The sequence below is a fragment of the Mustelus asterias genome, chromosome 14, assembly GCF_964213995.1.
Source record: "Mustelus asterias chromosome 14, sMusAst1.hap1.1, whole genome shotgun sequence".
Taxonomy (NCBI): Eukaryota; Metazoa; Chordata; class Chondrichthyes; order Carcharhiniformes; family Triakidae; genus Mustelus; species Mustelus asterias.
Window position 1 is genome coordinate 98,895,691 of NC_135814.1, and position 8,529 is coordinate 98,904,219.

The following is an 8,529-nucleotide window of genomic DNA, read 5'->3' on the forward strand; positions in this document are numbered from 1 at the left end:
TGGCGCTGTGAGGCAGCAGTGCTAACCACCGTGCCACCCCTGGTTAGGTGCATTGACCAGGCTAAATTGCCAATTAGTGTCAGGGAGATTAGCAGGGTAAACATGTGGAGTTACGGGAATAGGGCCCAGGTGGGATTGTGGGCAGTACAGACTCGAAGGGCTGCATGGCCTCCTTCTGTAATTCTATGACTCTTTGTGGTGCCAAAGAGAATCGTAGAATCCCGACAGTGCAGAAGGAGGCCATTTGGTCCATCGAGCCTGTACCGACCGCAATCCCACCCGGGTCCTATTCCCATAACCCTACATATTTACCTTGCTAATCCCCCTGACACCAAGGAGTAATTTAGCATGGCCAATCAACCTAAACCACACATTTTTGAACTGTGGGAGGAATGATGTGGAGATGCCGGCGTTGGACTCGGGTAAACACAGTAAGAAGTTTAACAACACCAGGTTAAAGTCCAACAGGTTTATTTGGTAGCAAAAGCCAGGATCTACCATAGCATCTTCCACTTCAAATGTAATGGTCAGCACTGCTAGGGACCCAGGTTCGATCCTAGGCTTGGGTCACTGTCTGTGTGGAGTTTGCACGTTCTCACCGCGTCTGCGTGGGTTTCCTCCGGGTGCTCCCCCTTCCCCCTTCCCCCTTCCCCCCTCCCCCCACCGCCAAGGAAAATATGTCTTTCCTGAGGTAGAGTGTCCCAAAACTGAACCCAGTATTCTAGAAGCAAAAGGAAACCAGGGCACCCAGAGGGAACCCAGGCAGACACGGAAAGAACAAGCAGACTCCGCACAGGCAGTGACCCAAGCTGGGAATTGAACCCAGGTCCCTGGCGCGGTGAGGCAGCAGAGTTAACCACTGTGCCGCCGTGCCGCCCCTAGAGTGGGGGCGCTCTCTCATTAGAGGATTGCTGTTTCCCTCTATCTGCCCAATTAATCCTCTTAAACACATCAATTAGATCACCCCTCATACAGAAGTGAATGTAAACCTCGAGGTAAATTTTCCGGTTCCTCCCACGACAGGAATTATCACGGGCGGGACTGGAAAATTTGATAGACAACAGTCGTCAAAAAGTCTGTTGACCTTGGATGGGAATTTCCGATCTCAGGGCAAGTGGGACTGGAAAATCCTGCCCCTAGTCTTCATAAGTTAACCCTTTTTAGCCCCAGTGAAGCTGGGTGAAGCTGCCCGGCGCCCTCCCCCTTCCCCCTCCCCCCTTCCCCCTTCCCCCCTCCCCCCACCGCCAAGGAAAATATGTCTTTCCTGAGGTAGAGTGTCCCAAAACTGAACCCAGTATTCTAGAAGCAATGTCAACACAGTTCTGTACAACTCTAGCATCTGAGATCACGACACAAGAACAGCTTCTTCCCTGTTGCCATCAGACTTTTAAATGGACCTAACTTGCACTAAGTTGATCTGCACCCTAGCTATGACTGTAACACTGCATTCTGCACCCTCTCCTTTCCTTCTCCCCTATGTACTGTATGAACGGTATGCTTTGTCTGTGTAGTGCGCAAGAAACAATACTTTTCACTGTATACTAATACATGTGACAATAATAAATCAAATCAAATCAAAAGGATAGAACATGGATGGGAAAGGATTGGAGGATATGGGCCAAAGGTGGGCAACTGGGACGAGCTGGGAGGGCACCAGTTGGGCCAACGGACCTGCTTCCATGCTGTATTGCTCTCTGGCTCTATGGTTTCCACGCCTCTGGCCCAGCCTCTGAAGATAGAGGCCATCATTTTGATATTGTTAAGCTCTGGGAGTAGGGATTGTTAATGGCCTTGGCTGAAGGCCCAGCCTCATCTGTGCCGCTGGTTGGGAAAAGAAGATAAAAGCGACTAGCAACGAGAGGACTTTATCCCAAGTTCAGTTCTCCCAACAGGAAATCCTTCATAAATAATGAGTTGCTGAAGCTGTTCAAAATGAAGAGGGATCTTGATGGGAGGGGAGATGTAGAGAACCACTGGCAGGAGAGTCGGTAACCAGGTCCAGATTGTAGATAGCTGACATTAATTCCACTTAGACTATGTGAGTTTTGGTTTTAACGCAGAGAGCAAATGCCTTGTCTGAAACGTTGGTTCAACAGCCAGAAACACATTCAACAGGAACTTGCAATGGGGAATTGGATCAATATTTGAAAAGGGAACCTTTACAGGGCTGGGGGAAAGAGCAAGGGTGTGAGACTATAGAACCCCTACAGTGCACAAAGAGGCCATTTGGCCCATCAAGTCTGCACTGATTCTCTAAAAGAAAATCTTACCCGGGTCCATCCTTGCTCTATCCCCTCAATCCTGTACATTTCCCATGGCCAATCCACCTAACCCGCACATGTTTGGACGCTGAGAGGCAATTTAGCATGGCCAATCCACCTAACCTGCACATCTTTGGACACTAAGGAACAATTTAGCATGGCCATTCCACCTAACCTACACATCTTTGGACATTAAGGGACAATTTAGCATGGCCATTTCACCAAACCTGCACATCTTTGCACACTAAGGGGCAATTTACCATGGCCATTCCACCTAGTCTGCACACCTTTGGACACTGGGGGGCAATTTAGCATGGCCAATCCACCTAACCTGCAAATCTTTGGACACTAAGGGACTATTTAGCATGGCCAATCCACCCAACCCGCACATCTTCGGATTGTGGGAGGAAACCGGCGCATCCGGAAAAAACCCACGCAGACACAGGGAGAATGTGCAAACTCCACACAGACAGTGGCCCAAGGCTCTAATTGAACCCGGGTCCCTGGTATTGTAAGGCAGGAGTGCTAACCGCTGTGCTGCCTGGATAATTCTTTCTAAGGGCTAGCACGGGAGGATGGGTGAAATGGACACCTCTTCTTCTGTGAAGAAGGGAAGTCAAGAGGAGCTGAAAGGACTATTGCTGTGTTGGCAGATGGGAGTTTAGAATCTCTGTAAGAGAGTTCTCTGCCTGCTTTTTTCACAGGGAGGCTACGCCAGTTAATAGTGGCGTGGAAATGTTGGACATTGGAATGCTAAATCGAGGGCTCGCCCAGTAATACCCATCAGCATTCACTTACAAGCTTTAACTGCAATTAAATTGAAAACAATTACTCCAACTGTTAAAAGGTAGCCGAGGGAATGGCCCAGACTCACTGACCCTGTGCTGGACGGGGAAATGACAACTGATGATCCTCATTCATCACTCGTAATCGGTAGCCACATCCATTAGCAGAAAGCCTATCGTTGATAAACGTTATCAAACACCCATGGGTGGGTGGGTCGGTTGGGACCCCCACCATAAACCAACCAGCCTCTTACCCCATCCAGATCAAACAATGCACAAGCATTGTAAACAAAACAGTAAGTTCATCTGGGGGGGGCACTGCTAAAAGAACTGGAAATGCAAACATGCAACCTGCCCACCCCTGGGACTCCCCACCCCTGCAGCCTTGTTCATGTCCCTGAGCGATGGGGTCAGCTGTTAACATCTGTAAATGATGTAACATCAGGCTCTGAAATACACTGGCAGCCCTAAAGGGAGCGTCTGTGCATAACATGTGAAAGCCATGCCTACTTCTTGCTGACACTCAGTGCTCCCAGCGACAAGGGACCCAGCACAAAATATAAGCTGACAGCTTCTATAATCTACCATTCGAACCAAGCCAGCGCTCGTTCCGTCCCTCCGGGGGAGGGGGGTGCGGAATCAAACCTCCCCAGGCAAAGCCCATCTCATCCCAATGCCTTTTCTGTTTTAAATCATAAGCAAAATCCTCAGACCCACTTACCCCAAAGTAAATCCTCTCCACTGCAAATCAGCAGACAAATGTCACAGGCTGCGTTCGGTTCGAATACAAGCAAGCAGAAAACTCCCTGCAATTTTCAGAGCAGAAATCCTCGCTCGAACAACTGGGAACTTATTCAAATTATCAGCAAGGCATCAGCTCAGCAAAAACAGCAGTATTCAGCGAGCAGGTTTCTATCTGATTAAGCTGAGTTACACATTATATCAGTACCTGTGCTTTGTGGACTGATTTTCTATCCTACTTGTTGATGATGCCTCAGATCCCTCTATCTCTTTTGCCACCTCTCGCCTCCATTCTGACACTCCTTCTCAGTCAAAGACCTGCACCTGATTCTCCCTCAGCCTCTGCTCCAGCATTGGACAACAACCTCCACCCCCCTCTCTGCCTCCCAGCCAATGGAAAGTAGGTCCTGCTCATGATTGGCACCTCGTTGTGCCCAGTGAGAGATGCGAGAAGAACCCTGGCAGCTCGCATTTTATTAGTAAATCCATCCCATTTGCAGACTGCCGCATAGATTTCTGTCAAGTGTCTCTCCCTCCCTCCTCCTGTCCTGCCATCGTGGTTCTTTTTCCCTTTCTGGGAGACACCAGAAGTTATCGGTGACATCAGGGACTTGCCACAAAAGCAGGCATAGAATCATAGAATCCCCACAGTGCAGAAGGAGGCCATTCAGCCCATCAAGCCTACGCTGACAACAATCCCACCCAGATTCCATCCCCATAACCCCACGTATTTACCCTAGCTAATCCCCCTGACACTAAGGGGCAATATAGCATGGCCAGTCCACTTAACCCGCATATTTGTTGACACTAAGGGGCAATTTAGCATGCCAATCCCCCTAACCTGCACATCTTGGGACATTAAAGGGGCAATTTAGCATAGCCAATCCACCTAACCTGGCACAGTAGTCAGCATTGCTGCCTCACAGCGCAAGGGACCCAGGTTCGATTCCCGGCTCGGGTCACTGTCTGTGCGGAGGCTGCAAGTTCTCCCCATGCCTGCGTGGGTTTCCTCCGGGTGCTCCGATTTCCTCCCACAGTCCGAAAGACGTGCTGGTTAGGTGCATTGGCCATGCTAAATTCTCCCTCAGTGTATCCGAGCAGGCATCAGAGTGTGGCGACTAGGGGATTTTCACTGTAACTTCATAGCAGTGTTAATGGAGCCTACTTGTGACAATAATAAATACATTTTGAACTTTATCTTGCGACACCAAGGGGCAATTTAGCATGGCCTATCCACCTGGCCTGCACATCGTTGGACTCTAAGGAGCAATTTATCGTGGCCAATCCACCTCACATGCACATCTTTAGACGCTAAGGGGCAATTTAGCATGGCCATTCCACCTAACCTGCACATCTTTGGATACTAAGGGGCAATTTAGCATGGCTAATCTACCTAAAGATGTGCAGATTAAGTTGATTGGCCATACTAAATTAACCCTAGTATCAGAGGATTAATAGAGTAAATATGTGGGTTTACAGGAATAGGGCTTGGGTGGGATTGAGGTTGGTGCAGACTCGATGGCCTCCTTCTGCACTGTAGGGATTCTGCACTGTAGGGATTCTATGCTTCTAACCTGAACATCTTTGGACACTAAGGGGCAATTTAGCATGACCAATCCCCCTAACCTACACATCTTTGGACACTAAGGGGCAATTTAGCATGACCAATCCACCTAACCAGGACATCCTTTGGAGTGTGGGAGGAAACCAGAGCACCCGGAGGTAACCCATGCAGACACGGGGAGAAGGTGCAAAATCCACACCCAGACACTGTCCCAAGTCGGGCATCGAACCTGGGACCTTGGCTGCGGTTGGTGCAGACTCGATGGGCCGAATGGCCTCTTTCTGGACTGTAGGGTTTCTATGATTTCTATGAAAATGGAAAATGCTGGAAAATCTCAGCAGGTCTGACAGCATCTGTGGAGAGAGAATAGAGCTAATGCTTCGAGTCTGGATAGCCCTTCTCCAGAGCAAGACCATTCTGGCCCTTTTGAAAGAGTTGTTTAAATAGCTCCGTGACACTAATCTTTTCCCCGATAGTTCCATAACGTAAATTCTATTCTCCTTCCCAAAGAGTCTACATTCGCAGTATCATCAGGGGACCTAAACAAAACTCCCCACAGCCCAACAACCCCAAGTCATCTACTTTGGAAATAAAATCCCACAATCCCAACTGCACAAAGTGAAGCTTGTCCCCCATTTAATTTAAGGAACTCACAGCAGTTATAAGAGACGGTCTCATTATTGAAGGAACAAGTAAGATGTGCACTTACGTAGCACCGTTAACAATATCACAATGACCCAGAATGCTTGCCAGACTACTGATACTTTTGAAGGCTGAGTCACTCTTGAAGAAATATTAGTAACCAGTTTGGGCCACAACCTGTTTTACTAGACCATAAGACCATAAGCTATCGGAGCAGAATTAGGCCATTCGGCCCATCGAGAGAAACAATAAAGTGAATAGAGTAGATATACTTAAGGGGACATGCAGGTAAATACATGAGGAAGAAGAAATGGTAGGTTATGCTGATCGGGATGGATGAAGACCATAAGACCATAAGATATTAGAGCAGAATCAGGCCATTCAGCCCATCAAGTCTGCTCCACAATTCAATCAGGGTTGACAAGTTTCTCAACCCCATTCCCCCACCCTTTCCCCGTAACCCTTGATCCCCTTATCAATCAAGAGCCTATCTATCTCTGTCTTAAATGCACTTAATGACCTGGCCTCCACAGCCTTCTGTGGCAATGAGTTCCACCAATTCACCACCCTCTGGCTGAAGAAATCCCTCCTCATCTCAGTTCTAAAGGGTCGTCCCTTTACTCTGAGGCTGTGCTCTCGGATCCTAGTCTCTCCTGCCAATGGAAACATCTTCCTCATGTCCACTCTATCCAGGCCTTTCAGTATTCTGTAAGTTTCAATGAGATCCCCCCTCATCCTTCTAAACTCCATTGAGTACAGTCCTAGGGTACTCAGACGCTCCTCATACGTCAAGCTTTTCATTCCCAGACGGGATGATTTTATGACGGCAGAGGGAAAAATATCAGCCAGGATACCCCCCAGAATCCCCCCCTTTGCACAATGCTGTAACTTTTACATTGACTCTCGGGGCCTTGTACTCCAGGCTTCATCTGAGAGATGGAGGGAATAGAAGAAGAAACAAGATGAGGGAGTATTTAATGAATGGCAGGATACTGGGTAGCTCAGAGGAACAGAGGGATCTTGGGGTATTTATTCACAGATCTCTGAAGGTGGCAGAGCAGGTGAATAAGGTAGCTAAGAAGGCATAAGGGACACTTGCTTTTATCAGTCATGGCATCAAGTATAAGAGCAATGAGGTAATGTCGGAGTTGTACAGTGTGTTGGTCAGGTCACAGCTGGAGCACTGTCCATTCACCACACTACAGGGGGTACAGAGGAAGTTCACCAGGATGTTGCCTGGGGTGGAGCATTTGAGCTATAAGGAGAGACTGGATAGGCTTGGATTGTTTTCTCCAGATGTGGAGGTGCCGGCGTTGGACTGGGGTAAACACAGTAAGAAGTCTCACAACACCAGGTTAAAGTCCAACTGGTTTATTTGGTAGCCACTAGCTTTCGGAGCGCTGCTCCTTCGTCAGGGAGTTCTGTTCACAAACAGGGCATATAAAGACACAAACTCAACTTACAAAATAATAATAATACACATTATTTTGTAAATTGAGTTTGTGTCTTTATATGCCCTGTTTGTGAATGGAACTCCCACTCACCTGATGAAGGAGCAGCGCTCCGAAAGCTTGTGTGGCTTTTGCTACCAAATAAACATTAGTGTCACAAGTGAGGCTTACATTAACACTGCAATGAAGTTACTGTGAAAATCCCTTAGTCGCCACACTCCGGCGCCTGTTCGGGTACACTGAGGGGGAATTTAGCACGGCCAGTGCACCTAACCAGCATGTCTTTCAGACTGTGGGAGGAAACCAGAGCACCCGGAGGAAACCCACGCAGACACGGGGAGAACGTGCAGACTCCACACAGACAGTGACTCAAAGCTGGAATCGAACCCGGGTCCCTGGCGCTGTGAGGCAGCAGTGCTAACCACTGTGCCACCCAGCTGCCTCCATGTTGTTAGGACGGGTAATAAATGCTGGCCTTGCCAGCGAAAGCCATATACCGTAAAATGCTTTTTTTAAATTTGAGAATTAGAGGCTAGACTTTTAATATATGTTTCTCTCAGTCCCATATCGATTATCTTTTTCAGTTTACATCTGTCTTCCCCTCAAAACCACCTGCAGGAAAAATTGTCCTGATCCACATTGGCTGAACTTGCTGAGTCATAGACCACAGGAACAGGCCCTTCGGCCCATCTCATCCATGTTGACCAGGTTTCCTAAACTGAACTCGTCCCATTTGCCTGCGTTAGGCCCATACCCCTCTAAACCTTTCCTATCCATGTACCTGTCCAAATTGAAAGAAGAGATTGAAGAATATAGTGTTACAGTCATAGCTAGGGTGTAGAGAAAGATCAACTTAATATAAGGTAGGTCCATTCAAAAGTCTGATGGCAGCAGGGAAGAAGCTGTTCTTGAGTCGGTTGGTACGTGATCTCAGACATGTACTCCATAAACTCCTGTATGTATTCTATTGTCGGAATCTACCACCTTGCCTGCCCAAGGCTCGTAAGATCCTGCCTGAGGCCAATGGAGAATACACATGATCTCAGACTTTTGTAGCTTTTTCCCAACGGAAGAGGGTGGAAGAT